Here is a 17,048-nt window from a genome sequence, read left to right on the forward strand (position 1 = left end):
ATTTTGGATATTAACCCCTTATCAGATGTATTGGTGAATATGTTTTCCCATTTTGTGGGTTGTCTTTTTATTGCGTTGATGATCTCTTTTGCTATGTAAAAACTTTTTAGTTTGATGTAGTCCCATTTGTTTTTCTTTTGCTTCCCTTGCCCAAGGAGATATATCTAATAAAATATTGCTACAAGCAATGTCTGAGATTTTGCTGCCTATGTTTTCTTCTAGGATCTTTACAGTTTAGGATCTAACATTTAAGTCTTTGATTCATTTTGAATTTTTTCTTGTGTATGGTGTAGGAAGGTGGTCTAGTTTCAGTTTTCTACACATATCTGTCCTATTTTCCTAACTTCATTTATTGAATAAACTATCTTTAGCCCATTGTATGTGCTTAATTCCTCTGTCAAATGTTAATTGATTATAAAGCTGTGGGTTTATTTCTGGGCTCTCTATTCTGTTTCATTGATTTGTGTCTCTATTTTTATGCCAGCACCATGCTATTTTGATTACTATGGCCTCATAGTATAGTTTGATATCAGGTAGTGTGATTCTTCTTTGTTCTTCTTTTTCATGATCACTGTTGCTATGTGGGGCCTTTTGTGGTTCCATATAAATTTTTGAAATTTTGTTCTAGTTCTGTGAAATACATAATTGGAATCTTGATAGGAATTGCACTGAATCTACAGATTGCTTTGGTTAGCATGGATATTTTAATTATGTTAATTCTTCCAAACCATAAATGTGGTGTGTGCTTCCACTTATTTGTATCTTCTTCGATTTATTTCTTCAGTGTCTTATAATTTTCCATGTACAGGTCTTTTATATCCTTGGTTAGATTTATTCCTAGGTAATTTATTCTTTTTGAAGCAATTATTTTGTTTTCTTAATTTCCCTTTCTGTTAGTTCACTATTCACATAAAAATGCAACTGATATCTGGATATTAATTTTGTATCCTGATACTTCACTGAATTCATTTATCAGTTCTTGTAGTTTCTTGGTGGAATTTTTGGTGTTCTTTATGTACAGTACCACATCATCTGCAAATAATAAGATAGTTTCACTTCTTCCTTTCCAATTTGGATGATTTGTATTTCTTCTTCTTGTCTGATTGCTATGACTGGGACTTCCAATACTATGTTGAATAAGAGAGGTGAAAGTGGACATCCCTGTCTTGTTCCTGATCTTAAGGGGAACACTTGTAGTTTTGCCTATTGAGTAGGGTCCTGGCAGTGATTTTGTCATATATGGCCTTTATGTATATTCTGTCTATTCCCACTTTGCTGAGAGTTTTTATCATAAATGTGTGTTCAATTTTATCAAAAGCATTTTCTGCACCTATTGATATGATCATGTGATTTTTGTCCTTCATTTTGTTTATTTGGTGAATCACATTTATTGATTTGCAACCTTACAATGTATTACCTTACATACCTGTAATAAATCACATTTGATCACGGTTTATGATCTTTTCAATGTATTACCATATTCTATTTGCTAATATTGTGTAGAGGAGTTTAGCATCTATGTTCATCAGTAATATTGACCCGTAATGTTTCTTTTTTTTTTTTGTAGTGCCTTTATCTGGTTTAGAAATTAGGATAATACTGGCTTCATAAAATAAGCTTGGGAGGCTTCCTGCCTCTTAAATTTTTTGAAATAAATTGAGAAGAAAAGGTATGAGTTATTCCTGGAATGTTTAGTAAAATTCACCTGTGAAGCCATCTAATCCAGAGCTTTTGTTTGTTGAAAGATTTTGTATTAACTGCTTCATTTTCACTAGGTGCAGTCTGTCTATTCAGACTCTCTCATTCTTCCTGACTGAATTTTGGAAGATTATAAGTTTCTAGGAATTTATCCATTTTATCCAGGTTGTCCAGTTTGTTGCTATATAATTGTTCATAATATTTTCTTACAATCCTTTGTATTTCTTTGTTTTCAGTTGTTATTTCTCCTCTTTCATTTTTTATTTTATATATTTGGGTCCTCTCTCTTTTTTTCTTGATGAATCTGGTTAAATGCTTGTCAATCTTGTTTATCTTTTCAAAAAACCAGCTCTTGGATTCATTGATCTTTTATATCATTTCTTAGACTCTATTTCATTTATTTCTACTCTGATCTTTATTATTTCCTTCCATCTACACACTTTAGACTTTCTTTGTTCTTCTTTAAGTGTGAAGTTACATTGTTTATTTGAGCTTTTTCTTATTTCTTGAGATAGTCTTGTAATGCTATGAATTTTTCTCTTAGGATTGTTTTCCTGGTCTCCCAGAGACTTTGGATTGTTGTGTTCTCATTTTCATTTTTTTAAGGTAACTTTTGATTTCTTTCCTGATCTCATTGTTGACCCGTTCATTGTTTAATAATATGTTATTTAACTTCCATGTCCTCAAGTACTTTTCAGTGTTCTTCCTGTGATTGATTTCTAGTTTCATAGCACTGTGGTCAGAGAAAATGCATGATATGATTTTAGTCTTCTTAAATATTGAGACTTGTTGTGTCCTAATATGTGGTCTATCCTAGAAAGTGTTCCATGTGCACTTGAAAAGTATGTATATTCTGTTACGTTGTGGTGAAATGCTCTGAAGATACCAATTTAATCCATTTATTTGGCCTAGTGTGTCATTTAAGGCCACTGTCTTCTTGTTGATTTTCTGTCTGGAAGATTTATCCATTGAAGTCAATGGAGTGTTAAAATCTCCAGCTATGACTGTACTTCTTTCTACCTCTCTTTTTATGTCCATCAAGATTTGGTTTACATATTTAGGTGCTCCTGCGTTGGGTGCATAAATATTGACTAGGGTTATATCCTCTTGTTGGATTATTCCCTTTATGATTATGTAGTGTCCTTTTTTGTTTCTTACTATAGTCTTGGTTTTAAAGTCTATTCTGACAGATGTAAGTATTGCCAGCCTAGCTTTCTCTTTCCTTTCCATTTGCATGAAATATCTTTTTCTGTCCCTTTACTGTTAGTCTGTGTGTCTTTCTATCTGACGTGTGTCTCTTGGAGGCAGCATATATATGAGTCTTGTTTTCTTATTCCTTCAGTCAATTATGTCTTTTGGTGGTAGCATTTAAGCCATTTACATTTAAGGTGATTATTGATATGTATTTATGCCATTTTATTTTTAAAACTATTTTGCTCTGTTTTTCTTTTTCTTATTCTTCTTAAAGCATTTGACATTTAACATTTGTTACAGTACTAGTTTGGTATTAACAGACTCCTTTAGTTTTTTCTTCTCTGGGAGCTCTTTATTTCTCTTTCAATTTTAAATGATAGCCCTGCTTGGTAAAGTAGCCTTAGTTGTAGGCCCTTGCTTTTCATTACCTTGAATATTCCATGCCAATCTCTTCTGGCCTGAAATGTTTCTGTTGAAAAATCAGATGACAATCCAACTGGTGTTCCCTTGTAGGTAACTGCCTACTTTTCTCTTATGGCTTTTAGGATTCTCTCCTTGTCTTTAAGCTTTACCATTTTAATTATGACAAGTCTTGGTGTAGGCCTGTTTGAGCCCATGTTGTTTGGGACTCTCTGTGCTTCCTGGACTTGTGTGTCTTTTTCTTTCACCAGACTAGAGAAATTTTCAGTCATCATTTCTTCAAATAGGTTCTTGATCCCTTGCTCACTCTCTTCTCATTCTAATATTCCTGTGATGCAGATGTTGTTACACTTCATGTTATCTAAAAAATTTCATAAGCTTTCCTCACTCTTTTTAATTATTTTCTTTTTTTCTGCTCTACCTAGGTGTTTTTTCCATCTTGTCCTCCAAATCACTAATTCAATACTTTGCCTCATCTAACCTACTGTTTATTTTTTTCAGTAAATTATTTATTTCAGATATTACATTCTTTATTTTTGGATAGTCCATTTTATTGTTTCTATGGTTTTTTTTTTCCATGCTGCTGGTTATCCTTATAATCATTCCTCTAAACTCCATAGCTAATTAATGTCTTGCTTTCCTTTCATGTAGTTCTTCTTTTGGAGGATTCTTTTGTTCTTTCATTGGGGGTTTGTTTCTTTGTCTGCACATTTTGGCTGTGCCTTTCTGTTTGTTTTTAGGTAATAGTTAGATCTGCAAAGACTCTGGTGTGGACCTGTCTCAGATGCTGCCTGTGACTGGCTCTGGGCAACCTATTTGGAGCTAGCAACAATCTATAGCTTGTGGATCCCTCTGCTAGGCCTGTTTTAGTGCAGGGAAAAAAAACAGGCTGTGCACCAAGGCCAGCGTTTACCAGCGCCAGGCCTGTGATAGGGCCAGCCAAAGTCTCAGAGCTCCCAGAGATCCACCTTAATTGTTAAATTTAATCAGTGATATAGCCTCAAGCTGTACTCAGCAGTCCAGCTTAAATTCCACAGGGTGGGGCAGAGTAATTCCTACCAGTAGGGCTGTTGTTTCCCCTCAGGCTGATATCTCTGCAATTCAGGGAATGACTCAGCACAGGGATTCTGGCAGCTGTTTCTTCAGTTCTCTCCCCAGAGTCACCATCCCCAGACTCTCCTCAACCATCACTAGGTCACCCTGCCCTCCCTCTGCTGCAGCCCAGGGTAAGTGGCTGCAAATGAAATTTTGTGCACTAGCCCTTTAAGATGCTCTCTACATCTCCAGCTGTCTCTCCCTGGTTGACAGAAACCTCACTGCTTTTCATGGCTGGATGTTATCTGGATTATTTTCCTGGCTCTGGTGCTATAGGCTGGGGAGTCCAACTTGGGGTTTAGACCCCATGCTTATCACAGGGAACCCATCAGCCACTGAAATACCCTCTAGAACTTCAGCTGCTGCCCACGGGAGCCCAGCCAGCCCCGTCTCTCTTTCTCTGCACTCTCTACCAGTCATGTTCTGATGAAGCAGTTTTTCTGTCTGTCCTTGGTGCCTTGGTGCTAAAGGCTTCTTTCCAGCTAGTGTTCGGTTGGTTATTCAGGATGATTTCTCTACAACATAGTTGTAATTCCAGTTTTGTCCTGGGAGGAGGTTTGTTGTGCAGCTCCCACCTACTCCACCAAAATGGATAGGTGGGAGCTGCACATAAATATTCTCTATGAATTGGAGAATCTCTCTAATTCATAAATATTCTTTCTTTTAATTAGTAATTACTGAGACTGTAATTATAATTAATAATTACATGTGGCTCAGTGGATTGAGTGCTGGCCTGTGCACCAAAGCATCACCTGCTTGATTTCTGGTCAGGGCACATGCCTGGGTTGCAGGCCAGGTTCCTGGGTGTGGGGTGCATGAGAGGCAACCACACAATGATGTTTCTCTCCCTCTCTCTCTCCCTCCCTTCCCCCCTCTCTAAAAATAAATAAATAAAATCTTTAAAAAAATAATAATTAGTGAGACCTATGTGGCAGTCTTGCTCCTAGAGGATAAAATAATGAGCAACACTTTAGTCTTCATTGACCTTACAATCCAATGAAATGTTTCAATACATCTGATTACTTTTAATGGTTATACAACATACCACAAGAGCAATGCATTAATTTTATTTTGTTATGCCACCATGGATGGAAATATTGGTAGTTTCCAGTTTTTCACTATTATAGTCAGTGGACTATAGTTCCTGGAACATCTTTACTCAGATATGACTGCATATTTTTGTAGGACACTTTCTAACATTAAGTGTTTACTACATGACAGCACAATTGTCAAATCATCATTCACACAATCCTTACAATCATACTTTAATGTATATGAGTTCTTATCCCCATTTTATAAATGTGGAGACTGTAGCACAGATAAGCGGAGAAACTTACCAATGCCTATTATATGGTACTTGGCAGAGGCTGGATGTAAAGCAAGACAGTCTGACTTTGGATCTGTATTGCCCCTCCCAAGGGATAGAATAATCTATTTTATTTTCTGGTTATAAATAAATTAATACGTTTTTATTTTTTAGAATTTGAGAACTACAAATAAAATTTTTAAATCATTTTTTAGCTTTTTAACAGTAATTCATAGTATTATTTGTCACTGTATTTACTCAGAAAGTAAAAAGCAACTAAAAGCAATATCTTTGTAAAAGAGTCTGATTAGGGAATCCACAAAGAGAAAATCTTTCTTTAAAAATATTGTATATGTACATATGTATTTATAGCTGTGAATATGTGTGTTTATTCTCATTTATTATTATATTATTTTTCATACAAAAATTGTAAACCTACTTTTGCTCACCTCTGTATATATAGGTACACACACACACACACACACACACACACACACACACAATTCCTGTCTTCCACCATCTTCATCATTCCCTGGGAACAGGCAGGTAGACCGCTGAACATGGAAATCCACAAGTTTCTTGCAATGAATGAGTAGCCAGGTTTCTGGGATTTCAGCTCTCACTTTAACTGTTTCTAGCTGCTCCACTTGGAGACTGCAAGCTTGTTTAACAATCTACGAGAAGTAAAACAAGCCAAAAGATGGTCCAAAAAATGCTTCCAAGATATAGGTCAGTGTCCCAAATTATCACACTTCAGGGTACCCCATGGAAGTTCTGGTACACTGTAGGTCAGAAGTATGGAACAGAGGTTAAAAATACAGACTCTAGAGCCAGATGGCTGAAGTCCAAAGATATATGACCTTGAACAATTGGTTGAATCTTTCTATGTGTTGCTTCCCTTATATGTAAGATGGGGATATACTAGAACTTACTCCATTAGTTATTAGCAATAATTGTGAACAATATGTTTGATATATTTAAAGCACTTAAGATAATGTTATTGAGTTAGCACTTAATAATTGGTTTTAGTTATTGTGTTACACAGTCATCTTTAGGTCTCTCTAAGATTTCTTCCTTAGTTTTAAGAACTTAGTACTACCGAAAGATAAAAAATGTGAGCATAGGAGAAAAAATCTTGAGGGGCCAAGTACTAATGGTTTTCTATACCTGGCAGAATTAGGGTGATATTTTCTCCTTCCTTTTGCTTCCATGTATTCTCTAAGTTGTCTTTACTGAATATGTATTACATTTTGAAAATTGGAATAAAAACCCAATAATTTATTTTGTGATCAATTGTCATCAGTTCAACTGGATGAGAGAAACATTGAATGAGCAAGCCCAGTTTTCAAAAACAGATACTACAGATCTTATTTATGGTGACTTAATTCTTATTACTTAGCCTCTCTTGACTGTGAGGTATTTCCATCGTGACTGTGAGGACATTGCTGTCCTCATCACCAAATGCTTTTACTAGTGCTGATACCTTAAATAAGCAAAGTAATTCTAGTGTTAGTCATATCCTTTTGACACTCAGTTCCCTCACACATCATAGGAGGTTAATAAAATCTGCTCAATCAGTCCAAACACGTCACAAGAGGATGAGATGATGCAAAATATGATGATGAAATAATGATATTGACATTGAGCATCTATTAGGAAATCGTTTAATTATGACACTCATAGTTACACTTCATATTATTTTCTTCTGACGAGGCAGATAGATAAGAACACTTATCCCAGTTAAGGAATGAACGAATGAGATACAGAGAACTGACAATGGTTTTTCAACTCACACTTGGGATAATGGTAGAGATTACACCAGAAAGTGTCCTCATGCCCAAACAGCCCTCAGTGGTCTCCTAGTTTGGCTTTGGTCTGACTTAACCCGAAGAAGCCCTCTTCCAGAAACTGACCTCTTCCGTACCTCTGCTGACTGTGGTTCTAACCCACAGCAAGTCTTAGAGCCTCGGGGGAGCTTTAGCACCCTTTAGAGATGAGAGTAAAGTCTCAGTGACTTTTGAGTCCAATAGCACTGAGAGACAAACCGAAAAGGTTTAGAAAACATGGTGCAAACAAGGCATGGCTTGCAACTGTTAATGTCTCCCGCCTAAGTCTACTCCTCAACTACCTTTGAAATCAAGTTCTCAGTGTTTTGGGGAAAGGCTTCCAATAGTGCTCGGTTGAAATGTAAAACAGAATATAAAACTGAAGACAGATACCCACACTGATAAAAAGACTGACAGACCCAGATATTGTATAGTCTGAGTGATGCATCTTTTAAAAAGATTAAAAGAAGATTCACCAAATGTTCATGGTTAGTTAACATTAGGCTTTTATTAGTCTGGAAGGGACTTTTCAAATGTTTCTACAATGAGCATAAATTACTTCTATGGTTACTAAAAGTAAAAAGGGAATAGATGGTAGTACAAGTATTTGTTTGCTCTGTAAATACAGGGCATGGGTGGGGGTTGGGGAGTGACCCTAGGTCTTCCTCCAACTCCAGGCACAGGCCCTGATAGTCTCACCCGGTGAGTTTTACCCACAGTTCAACCTACAGTTTTATCCACCTCCCTGGCTGCTTGTCAAATCAACTCAGCCCTAAGCAACAACCTATGTTGTAATTCTGGCCAGAGGTATTGGTCCAGTTTAAACATGAGGGGGGTTTTCTGGGGGCTTCTGAGAAAGAAGGTAACCTGTTCATCTGAGGGAGCCAGAATTTTCTTTTTTGATCTGGTTGGTATATATATATATATATGGCCTAAAACTGCCGAGGAATTCTGCCACTATGGAAGAAGTCAGCTTCAGGATGAAGCTCTCAGTGAAGAAAGATGGGAAGGAAGGAAGGACCTCTGTGACAGCTGGGAATGGCTCAATCAAACTGCTCTTGAAACTTAGCACATCTTTGGACCTTCCAAATACAGGAGCCAATAGATGTTCTTTATCATTAAGGCCAGTTTACATTTTCTGTTACTTATACTATAGAGTCAGACATGTGGATGTATCACATACATGAATTTATATAAATATAAAGAGACTCTTCTTCATTATACCCCACATATTTAAGTAAATGCTTTATTAAGAGTAACTTCCCAAGTGAAATTTTTCTTCAATATGTTCTTTTGAAAAAATAAATAGGGATTGGATTAGATCATCTTTATATTTACACTCCAGATCTAAAAACCTATGCTTCTTTGAAAAGCCAAACTACAATTACATACAACTTTTAAATTTTAGATGTCTCAAAGTTAAGCTTCAGTTGTTTAAGCTATTTCCTTTATGACAAACTCCCCAAATTTAGAGAAAATTCTGCCAGTTGTGGTTTTATGCACATTTATAGTCTTCAAAAAGTAGACAGAACAAACTATAATTCTAGTAAGAGAAATGGAAAATGTAGACAAACCTCATTAGCCTTGTCAGACATTTGATAAATAATTATCAACCAACTGTGGCAAGATGTATGCATAAAGCCAACCTTTGATCTCTTTGAAAACAACTGTTCCTGCAACAATTTAAAATTTTAATCACACGTAATGTATCTTCCAGGATAGGACAGGGAAATGTTCTTTCAGTTCTGCCTGAATCTGGATATTTTCCACATGATTGTTAGTTAAGAAGCAAATTCTACTCTATACCGCATTTAAATAATGGGCTAAATAGTTAGCATATAATTTGGGGATTAATCAGCAAAATGTTTCTCATATACTGAATGGAATCTTTCCCACATTAACACTGTTGTTAGACTGTGGAAAGATTAAGCACGCTAAAGAAATATACTCATTAGCTTTTAATGATTGTAACAGACAGATACCATAGCTTTAAATTGCTTTCAAAGTCTGGTTTCTATTATAATCAATGCTCCAAATAAACATTCATCATTATGAAGACAAATCCTGTAAGTCATACACATATTTCTGTCTCCCTATGACAGACATTGATTTAGAAAGGAGAGAGAAGATCCAACCTCCGGGAAACAGCTGGTCTCCTTAGATAAGGAAATCACTGAACTGGCTTTTAATATTGTAAGAAAAAAAGGAGAGAGAAAGGAAAAAAGGGAGACTGGAGGAGCCGACAACCAAAATCTGAACTACCATAGATGAGACAACATAATTTATGATTCACAGAACATAACCAGTTTCACATTTCTTGACAGTGACTTTCATGTCTAGGTTATTTTTTCACCCAAATCAAAATAGCCAGCTTTGCAATTGATAGCAAAAGAAACATTCAGAGAAAATCAGAGGCGTGAAAGGGTTAAAGGAGAACAGCTGAAATGCTGGGACATAATGAAGCTGCAAGACCTGACAAGCCATTCAGGAAAGGCACAAATAGCAGCAAAAGCTTGAAGAAAGCTAAATGCCCAGGATAATGCTTTCTTTCCCTCTTACGCCAACAGATCCCTGTTGCACAACGATGTAATACGTACAGATTCACGATGTTACCAGAACATGGGCAAATTTCCCAAGGTAATCAATGATGGAACACCATTTGTCTGAATTTCAAAAGTTTTAGAAATGAACGCACATTTTATTTTAGTTACCTGGAATGTTCCCTTTTTAAGAAACAGATGTAAATCAGATTTCTTCCCCCTTTACCTAGCTTCTTCGGCTCAAGTCTCTACAGGAATCTTCATACTGTCAACGTTAAAAGAAAAAAAATCATATTATCCCTTCCATTTGGAACTAAATGTTGCCTTCAGAAGTAAAAATGTGCATCAATGAAAGAGCATTTAATTTCAAGTGGCTTGATTCTGTTTAAAAAGTGATTTCCTTGGTCAACCTCTTTTTATAGAATTGGAGAACTTGGAAGTGACTTCTCTTTCCTAAATGTATAAAACACCTGGAAGCTCTGAGAAGGGAAATGTTCACTGGGTTTTACGAAGAAGATACTGAGAAAATTTCCATTAGCCCTCAATGGCTCCTCACTGTGCACAGGCTCCCAGGTAGCAGCAGTAAAGACAGCGGCTGCTTGCATTGTGCATCACACTATTCATCCTCAGTATACTCTTTGCTTTCTTATAACCAAATGTGGTTTTAGGAAAGGTACTTCTGGGATTACAGGAGCCAGTTGCTAATTTTCAATTAGCACAACTGCTGCATGGAGGAGTTCACCGGCATGGATAATACAAACCTGCAGACAATCCCCAAATCCTTGTTTTGGGGAATTAAAATGTATTACATGATTTAAAAATTATTTGACTTTCTAATTATATTTACCCTTTCATAATATTAAATAGGTTTGTTTTTCCAGGCCACATACATCAACTTCTGAACAGTTCAATGATGAAGGAAACTTTCCTGGGTTAAAAAAAATTATGAATAAACACAAAATGGCTAATTCTGACTTTTAGAGAGAACTGTCATTGTATAATTCATCATTATATTTTATTGAAAAACACATATAACTTTAGAATGTGTTATTAGTCATAAAGTAGTAATAAAATCATCCATAATCCTGCCATGCAAACACAACTACAGTATTGTTTCCATATTCATTCTTAATTCACACACTTACCTTTTTTTTAAAAAAAAAGAAATGCATGAAGAGAGCTAGAGTGGATAATAAGGAGAAAGAAAAGAAAAGAACTAAAGGCCATGAAAAGTGGAGGTAGAAAAGGAAAGGGAGAGGGGAGGGAAAAACTCAGGAGAGTGGATGCAAAGAAGACAGGCTGAGAGATGGATAAGTCATTACAGAAAAATTAGGGGGAACGAATGTCAAGTGAGACCCACATTTTAAAAGGCTATAACAGGCGTCTTTTGGACATTCCAAAAATGTCTTTAAAAAAGTCTGGAGGTAGACAGCCTAAGGCTGGTATGGGGCTTTTATCTTTGTCCTCCACCATCCTCATGAAGCACACGGCTTTTCCCTCAAGGTCACACTATCATGTGCTTAGGCCAACTTTCACATCCAAGTTGCAAGCCTTAAAAAAGACAAGCAGAAGGAAAAGAGGAGATGCCTCTCAATCAGAGCAGCTCCCTTTAAACAGTCTTCCTGGGATTCCCAGTCAACACTTCTTGCTCCCCACTGTTGAGAGCATGGCCATTATGGCCAAATGTAGCTGCAAAACAGGTTGGGGGATGTAGTCCAAGATTGGGTGGCAACGTGAGCAGCTGACATTGGGGTGATGTAACCAAACAGCAAGGGGATATAGGAAACGCTCTGTCACACAGCAGATTCTTGAGTTAGCACAGTTTATCACCTGCACTAGGAAACGGTAATCTAGACCCAGATTATCTCTAGTGAAATCCTGGCTCAGTCCCTTATGAAGTGTGACCTTGTGCAAGATTCTACTTATGTTCAATTGGTATGAGGACTAAGTGAATTAATATATATATAAAGCACTTAGAAGTGTGCCTGGCACACAGTAAATACCCAAGATATGCTAATTAGTAATAGTTTATTTTCAAGTACTAGTTTATTCTAAAAAGGATGGCTAGGTGCCTTGAATATATGTGGAGAAATAACTTCAATTTTAGAAAGTTTCTTTAGGATCTTAGCTACATTAGTCTATTTGCCAAGAATCCACTAAAAGTTCCTTGACATTCAAAATGTGTCAGGTTTTCAAATTCCTTCTGGCGGTAACATTTTGTGATTCTGTGATTGCTTTATCTTTGTTATTTAAGAGATTAGGTAGGACTGCATCACTCCTTAATGCATTTATATGTAACATTTGAAAATTACACTTAATGTCAAATGCACTTTTTTGTAATCGAGTTTGGGTCTAGTGGGAATAATGTTCATAAAGGATGGGGTTGGGGGAGAGAGAGAATGCTTAAGAAATAAAAAGAATAACCCCTGTTAACAACTCCTGAACTATTCCTAAGAACCTGTGAGTCACTGCCTCAGGTAGTGATAGGTGGAGGCTATGGCCTTCTTAGACCCTGGTTGGTCACTTCCATCCTTATCTAAGGGAGCAGAGAAAATGCTAGGGATTTGCTGATCACATTTACATTGTTGCCTCCCTTTATCCACCCTCAGGCTAGTGAGGTCCTACCCGTCATTTTAGTCTAGCTATGAAGGGACAGATTAATCTTCTTACTTGCAGAACTGATTGTTCAATCACTTCAGTAGGTATTGATATCAGGCGTTGACATGCATGAATGGTTAATTATGGGGTGGACAGAGGTTTGTTTTGTTTTGACTCAAGAATGGGAATTTTATTGATGCTTTATGTTTGTGTGTGCATGGATGTGTATGTGTGTTTAGGGTGCCCAGGAGAGGACAAATGAAGTAGGTGTTGGACAGGTTGGCAGGATACCTGATGCACACTAGCTGAAGGATGCACTTTTAAGCTTCTCTCCTGGAAAGAATAATCAGGCCCAGAAACTGAAGAACAGTGTTCCTGCAGGTCTGTAAAACTAAAAGCACAAGCAACACTGTTTCTGAGACTTAAATTACTGAGCATACTTTCTAATCAAATCTCCAGGGAAAAGGATTCCATTGGTTAAGATGTATGAGTACATAATGGTCTCATACTTAGCAGGCTCATACTGAAGACCTACTACGTGGTATGCCAAGTAGGAAAACAACTGGGTTTGGCATTAGGTTTCAAAAATAGCTTGACTTGGGAATATGAGAGTTCTGGGTCTATGATGGGACAAAGCTCTTAGACTTTGGTTGCTCATCTAGAAGACATCATCAATACCCATGAATTTTTCTATATGAAATGGGGATATCCATAAGTGATATGTAGAGGTACTGAAGTTACATTGATCAGTACAGTCCATTACAATTCCCCTAAACACATGAGCATATGAGGTAGGGAAGGCTGAAGGGGTGAATAAGAATGATCTAAATTAAATAACAATACATTTACAATAACAATAAATAAATCCTTTACATACATGTACAATTCCAGTCCCTATTCTAAGATCTTTGTGTGCTTTAACACATTTGATCCTCATAACATCCCTGTGAATGATGAACCAACAAATACCCACCACTACAAACCCCACTGCACAGATAAGAACACTTTGACACAAACTTAACACAAGTTAAGCAACGTGTCTAAGGCCAAACACCTAGTAAGGAAGGAGGAGGGATTTGAACCAAATAGCAGGCAGAATAGGTTTAAACCATATTCCTCATGTGATGGGCGAGCCTCATCCCATCTGAGCTCTCTAGCAACTGCATGGACAGGGTGGCAGCTTATATTTTCCTCATCACCTGTGGCTCTACTTTCATGTCTTTGCTGAGTTATCACAGTTCATAGATTTTCCTACCATCCTCTGCATATTGTTTCTGTTCTGTACCTCAGACCTATAGATTTGATTCACAACTCCTTTTTCTTAACATGCTGTGTACTTATATATGCACATCAGATCTCCACATGATTCCCCTTAACTGGGTAATTTTTAAGAAATTGTAGAACAAAAATTAGATTTATAAACAAAGTCAGCTTTTTCACTCCATTATGCTTGATATTAGGAATCATAACTATAAATCAGCATTCACAAAATGATAATATAAATGTGTTATATTTGCCTAGCATAACTTCTCAAAATGTGAATTTGAATACCTGTAGATTAGTCAAGCACTTTCCAATTTACCCCAGACTCCACCCATCCCTATCGTTTCAGGCAGATTATCTTCATTTGTGTGCAAGTGCTTCCATTTGCCATCCTAATAAAACTCACGCATTAAGCAAGTTCAATGCTTGGGTTGTCAGCTTTCAGAGTCTGGAGTTGAACATCAGGAGTCAGAATGTAGGGTATGTAGTACCGGTAGTATAGTGTAGATTTCATCCATACTTCTAAAGCAGAAAAAATGTCATTGTCAAATAAAGTTTATTATTTTATTATTAATCATGTGTTAATGATAATAGAAAAAAATCATTGCTAACTGAATTAGCAGAATCAATGAAGACATAACCTTTTTTGCATAAAACAAAGCAATATTCAATTTGGCACATGTAGCTGCAAGGGGCCACAAATTTCTTCAAGTAAAAGCTAGGCTACTGGGAAAGAGAAAATTGTGAAGAGGAAGGACTGCTACAGCTTTAAAGTAACTGGAACCTTCAAATGATACCAATCAATAAATTTAAATAAGGTCACATTCGGTAGGCCATCAAGTCGGCTTTGGGTCTCCCGCAATTTTTCTGAAAGCCTTAAGGGTAATGGTAGCTCTCATTCAATCACTTATTCATTCACTAAAAAATATATACGAGGCCCTGGCCAGTGTGGCTCACTTGGCTGGAACACTGTCCTGTACACCAGAGGGTTGGGGGTTGGATTCTCAGTCAGGGCACATCCCTAGGTTGCAGATTTTATCCAAGTTCGGGGCACATATGGTAGGCAACTGATCAATATTTCCTCTCTCTCTCTCCGTATATATATGTGTGTGTGTGGTATGTGTGTGTGTATACACATAGATTATATACACGTATATATGTATACATATATACATGTTATATATATTTCTCTCTCTCTCTCTCTCTATATATATATATATATATATATATATATATGGATTCCCTGTGAGTCAGGCACTGCTTAGGTCCTTGGACTATAGCAAGAAACATAGACAAAGTCTACTCATATAGTACGAAAAGCCAGACAAAAACCAAAAACATAGATTATACAGTTATTTGGGAATGTCATAAGCGGTCTAAAATAAAACAAAACAACAACCTCCCTCCCCACCCCCCAAAAAACTCCAAGACATGGACCTAGGGAGCTGAGAGCCCAACAGCAGTTTACTAAAGGTTCTGAGAGAGTGAGGAAAGTTTATATGACAAATGTGCAAAATTCAATACTCAGCGTGCTGTTCTTAAAATGACCATCATTTCTGCTGCTCAGAAACTTACTCCTCACCAGCTCCCTCAGCCTTCCTTCTCTCCTCTTCTCCTCCTTATCTGCTCCCTTCCACACACCCCTATTCCTATGTATTATGTATTTCATTAGTTTAGTTCTTTTGTGTTTTTACTCTCTTGCCAACCTAGGCCCTCAGCTTCTTCTCCTCCACCCCTATGGCATTTATCAAGTTATTTTTCTTACCCAGCTGAGAAGTGTTTAGCAAATTACCAAACCATCCTGAATCCACAATTCATTTCCATTTTCTTCCTATTGTTCCCCTTTCCAACTTGGTTCTTAAATGTCTGTGCTGAGCCATTGTGTTCTAACCGGAAAGCAAACTGGAATAAGGCCATTTACTTTCTATGATACTATTTGCACAGGGACTTTTTCACCCAAGCAACAAGAACTTTGCTTAATGATATTTTATTTGAACTGTGAGAGAGATTTCTGCATTCAATTTCGGCTAAGGACATAATATGTATCCTGGAACACAATATAGGTGCTGTTATCCGAGGGAAAAAATGACTTTGACAAAAAAATAACACCTTAATTTTCAGAAGAACTATTAGCCAATAGACCCATTCAGTGAAGAACTGTAGCAGGTAATTTTTTAGTTGTGGGCGCTCCAGAGAATGAACTGCTTCTCTTTTGCTTATCACTGGAAATGGCCAGTTCATTATGGATCTTGGTAGTAACTAATGGTTCAGACAATGGGGTTTGGCAAATGAGTATTTTATAGCTCAGTGACTCTTTGAATGCAGGCTAGACCATTCAGGTATTTAAGCATTATCCATGGCCTCTTAAATTGAACAAATGGGTCTATAATAATTAAAATACTGTAAACACCGTTGACACAGTCCCTGAGTTTTCAAAGACATTCTTCCTTATTCTGAAAGGAAGGAAATGAGGTGTTACCTTGTTAGGAATGCACTGCTTACATCTGGAAGCATCTTGTCAAGCTGGTGGAAGAGGCTCCTTTGTGAATCCATAGCCGCTCAGCTGCCCTCCCCACTGCGGTTCCCAGGGAGTTTCCAGGAAGGGGGCATGAAGGTGACAGCAACCGAGCTCACTCTAATGCCCCTTTCTGGGGCTTTCCATCTCAATGAGCAGCACTTTCACTTCCTGAGTCAGACAGACCTCGCCAACATGTCACACTCCACAAGATCTCCACACATCTGGGAAATAAAATGTAGCTTCTATTTTTAAAATGATTGGAGACACGCTGTATCGAGGGATGTCTTCCTCCTCCTCACCATTGGGCAGATATCCCATTTTCACAAGAGGAAATGTTATTGCAGTCTCTTCTGGAGCAAGGAAGTTCAAAAGAAACTATCTTGATACATAACTGTTTTAATTCTGGGCAGAGAATACTGATTGAAGGGAATTTTCTATTGTTTTAGACCATTTACAGAACAACAGCTATATCATTAATTATAGCTATGGAAAATTTTGTTGACCTTCTGCTACGGTGTGTGAGAACACTGAGCCACAGTAGAAGAAAACAGCCCTGAAAGAAGGTCAGGCAGTGGGGTCAGGTGTTACCT

The 17,048-nt window shown here is 37.1% G+C and overlaps 1 long non-coding RNA gene across 1 annotated transcript; it reads right to left on the reverse strand.

The window, feature by feature from the left end:
- Nucleotides 1–6,199: 6,199 nt before the first annotated feature.
- LOC123810730 lies at nucleotides 6,200–16,673 on the reverse strand. The gene is made up of 4 exons (XR_006784302.1): nucleotides 16,420–16,673; nucleotides 14,347–14,462; nucleotides 10,251–10,344; nucleotides 6,200–6,495 (listed from the first exon to the last, which is right to left on the reverse strand). It is a non-coding gene; the product is annotated as an uncharacterized LOC123810730 (long non-coding RNA).
- Between the last annotated feature and the right edge of the window lie 375 nt (nucleotides 16,674–17,048).

The sequence above is a fragment of the Phyllostomus hastatus genome, unplaced genomic scaffold (genome assembly GCF_019186645.2).
Source record: "Phyllostomus hastatus isolate PE091 unplaced genomic scaffold, TTU_PhHast_1.1 phas_scaffold_755, whole genome shotgun sequence".
NCBI classification, from domain to species: Eukaryota; Metazoa; Chordata; class Mammalia; order Chiroptera; family Phyllostomidae; genus Phyllostomus; species Phyllostomus hastatus.